This window comes from Oryctolagus cuniculus, chromosome 6, assembly GCF_051225735.1.
Source record: "Oryctolagus cuniculus isolate XC-2025 breed Fujian yellow rabbit chromosome 6, ASM5122573v1, whole genome shotgun sequence".
NCBI lineage: Eukaryota > Metazoa > Chordata > Mammalia > Lagomorpha > Leporidae > Oryctolagus > Oryctolagus cuniculus.
Genome location: NC_142872.1, coordinates 111,779,102 through 111,783,153, shown reverse-complemented (window position 1 = coordinate 111,783,153; position 4,052 = coordinate 111,779,102).

Genomic DNA, 4,052 nt, shown 5'->3' with positions numbered 1-4,052 from the left:
AGCCATATTAAGAAAATTGTTTACAAAATAATAAAATTGGTACTCGTATATGGGAAGGGTATGAGAGGGGCTATTCAGTAGCTCCAAATTGGACAAAGACTAGACTAGAAGACCTCTGCTATTTTCCTTCAGACTCCCAGGGTTCTGAATGGCAAAGTGAAGCTGTGACTCACTCCTTTAGTGTTGGAGGAGCTGTTCTGCAGGGTGATGACTCAAGGAGCAATCTTAGCGTGAACACTCTTCCTTTGCCTCCTCCTCTGCCTGCCTTATCCTTGTAGGCTATAAAGAACAGGAAAGAAGTAAGAAAAGAGAATCAGATTGGAGTAGAAATAAGAATATTCATTACCAGATTGTCTATATTACATGTTTCCTATAAAATAGATGCAAAGATGCTCTTGTAAAACTGAAAGATACCTGTAATCTAAACAAAGACCTTACGTCATTTTAATCTAGCAATGAAGTGAAGTGATAGAGCTATTGGCTTATTTATGGATTGTCATTTTTTCTCCCTGATTAAGTAGTTACTCTAGCAGGGATATGGAACCTTTTGCATGCCAAGGGTCATTTGGATATTTATAGCATCATTTGTTGGTGATCCAAAGTTATCAGCTTCCAAATTAGCCTGCTGTAGATTTACTGAATACTGTGTCCCACCTGTGGGTGTCTTGGCAGGGCCAGACCAAATGATTTCATCGGCCTCATGTGGTCTGAGGACTGGACATTCCACAATCCTGCTGTAGTAACCACAGAAGACATTTTTCCCTTAGCGGATTGCTTATCTATATGTTTTCCTATATATCTTTCTATCTCTATCATTTATTTAACATCTGTTATTGTCTAGCTCTTCCTTTTGTTGTTCTGTATTTTTCTAAGATGTTTTCCCACTTCCTGAATAATATTTTACTATAGAACATGAAGTAATGACTTCATTGAGTGTTTTTAAAAAATATTTCTTTTATTTATTTGAAAGGCAAAGTGACAGAGAGGGAGAGACAGAGAGAGAAAGAGATCTTTCATCTGCTGGTTCCCTCTCAAAATGGCTGCAACATCCAGGACAGGGCCAGGTTGATGACAGGGTACTGGAAAGCTATCCAAATCTTTTGAATGGCAGGCAGAGCTGAAAGCATTTTGCCATCACCTGCTGCTTTCCTAGGAACATTAGCAGGAAGCCAGCACTCAAACTGCTGCTCTGAAAGGGGATGCAGGCATTGTAAGCGGTGGCTTATCCTGCTATGCCAAAACTTCGGTCCTTTCAGTGAGTTTAATAAAATGATTGACAGGCCAAAGAACAATCAAATACAAAAGCATTAATCAGAATATTTTAGTCTGAGAAAAATTATAGTCAGTACTCTACATTTATGCAAGTATTAAAAGTTAACTACAAACTGATTCTTTGTGTCTTTTCTTAAAAGGTTTATATATTTTATTTGTTTGAAAGAGAGAGTGAGAGATCTTCCAGCCACTGATTCACTCCCCAAATGCCTGCCTGCAACAGCCAGGAATAGACAAAGTCAAAGCCAGGAGCGCAGAATTCAATCTAGGTCTCTCACATAGGCAACAAGGACTTGAGCACTTGAGCCATTATCTGTTGCTTCCCAGGCTGTGCATTAGCAGGAAACTGAATTGGAAGTGGAGGTAGGACTTGAGCTCAGGTGTTGTAATATGGGATGCAGGCATCCCATGCAGTAACTTAACACATTGCACCAAAACACTGGCCACTGCTTGTGCTTTTTACAACTTATAATGTTGAATATCAACAATGTCCATTGAATGAATAAGCCTATGATTCTTATTTAATGCTTAAAGTCCGTTCATTTAAAAACAACTATTTCTATCAGGAACTAATTTTTACATGTATTTACTTAAGTGTGAGTGTTCTTTAGTTAATAGGAACTAAGAAACAGATTTTTGTAGCACGAATCTCAGAACGTATCTAGATCCTTCTGTGCATTTTATAAAAAAGCAAGCTGAGGCCCTGAAAGTTAAATGAATTTGCCCAATATCACATCTCTAGGGGTTTTACTCAACTAGAGGTAGAACCCAGCTCTCTGCTCTCTGTGTGAGGACTCCACTGTATTATTCACCTACCAAGGCATAGAGGGCTGGAAGCCATTTGTTTTGCTCTCCCCTGATATGTCAATCTTAGTGATCTTCATAGGCACTCTAAAAAAGAGGTAATTCTTTGAAATTAGTAGTACAAAGCCATTTATTACTCTGTACTCAAGCTTTTTATTAAATATTCCGTAGTATATTCTCTGGAAGCTTTTGAATCTTAACTTATTACTAGATGTAAGCATACACTTCCTGCTAATAACTCCCTATACTTGAGATCAAAGCTGACATTAATGCATTCTCAAGAGTTCTCATTGCTTCATTTTTTTCCAGGCATTTGAACTCCTTGAAATTGTACCTCAAGCTGTAGTTTGAAAGAGAACCCATGCATCTTTTCTTCAAAGAATGCTTTTTCATTGGTATTTGTTTCTTTGATAAACCATGAAGCAACATTTATTGCCAAAGGGAAGACAGGTAAAAAAATGTTATCACCTAGGCATAAAATAACATCATTTAGGGGTCAACACTGTGGCACTGCAGGTTAAGCCACCATTGGTTTGAGTCCCAATTTCGATCCACTCCCTACTAATGTACCTGGGAAAGCAGTTGAAGATGGCCCAAATCCTTGGGCTCCTGCATCCACTTGGGAGACCTAGAAGAAGTTCCTGGCTCCTGGCTGCAGCCTGGCCCGACCCCAGCTGTTGTGGCTATTTTGGGCGTGAACCAGCAGATGGAAGATCTCTCTCTCTCTTTCTTTCTCTCTCTCTCTCTCTCTGTCTTCTCTCCCATAAATAAATAAATCTTTAAAAATTCCTTTACAGAATTATTTTGAGACATAACCAAGTCATGTTTTAATCTGATTTGTTGTTTTGCATATGGACATGGCCATCATTTCCCAAGATAATTTATGTCTGCAAATGTTTGTGTGAGCTCATCTTTATATTGTATATATATATAATGTATATAATATATATTTTGTATCATATAATTTATGTACTACATACAAGAGGTCCTCAAAAAGTCTCTGGAAAAGAGGTGTTATTTAAAAAACTATTCAAATATTTTCTCTCTGTCTCTCTCTCTCACTGTCCACTCTGCCTGTCAAAAAATAAATAAATAAAACTATTCAAATATTTCAAAATATTTTTCACCAACCAAACCTACTTTTTAATTTTGTTTGTACAAACTTTTCGATGTTCCTTCATTCTGTACACATGGTCACATGTATATACACACATTAGTATCATATTCACATAATATCTTTAAGTTATACTCTTGGACCATAGTTATATGGAATATTCCAACAGCCTGTGATCTAAGCCATGGCTAAATCAATTCTTTAAGCAATACATTAAATAAGATCATTGATATGAATCTGCTTGTGAAAATTTACCTACTGAGCTTGATGTATGAATCAATTCATCTTCTCAATTGCTGACAGTTTTTTCCATGAGTAAGAAAAAGAAAAAGTGCTACATACATTCAGAATGCCAGGAATCTAAACTTAATTCAAGGCTAGCTTTTGTGTTAAAGAGTAAAATAAGAATGCTTCCCTCTTATAACACATTGACACGCATAAGCACGGTACAAAAATGTAAAAAAAAACAAGAAGACAACTTTTCCATTAAAGTAGAGATGAAAATTGGTTCCAGTGTGTGCAATGCTCCGTAGAAAGAAAGAAGGAAAAAAAATCTACTGAGACATACACTTTTGTCAACACCCAAAATATGAATCTAGTTCTGCGGGGCTTTGGATTGCTCTTATCTTCCTAGCTTTGATGCAATAAACAGACATTCTCAGTTTGATCATGTATCTGACAGCTACTAAGCTTTAAAGTAAAGCGAATTCTTTCCACTGAATGCTCTAGAATTCTATGCAACATTTTGTGGAAATGAACACAATGCATTTCCCCACCAGAAGATGGCTCAGAGAAATCTATTCGAATTCTCACAGGGATTTGCAACATGGCCAAGGTTAAGAAACACTGCAAGGGGGGTAAC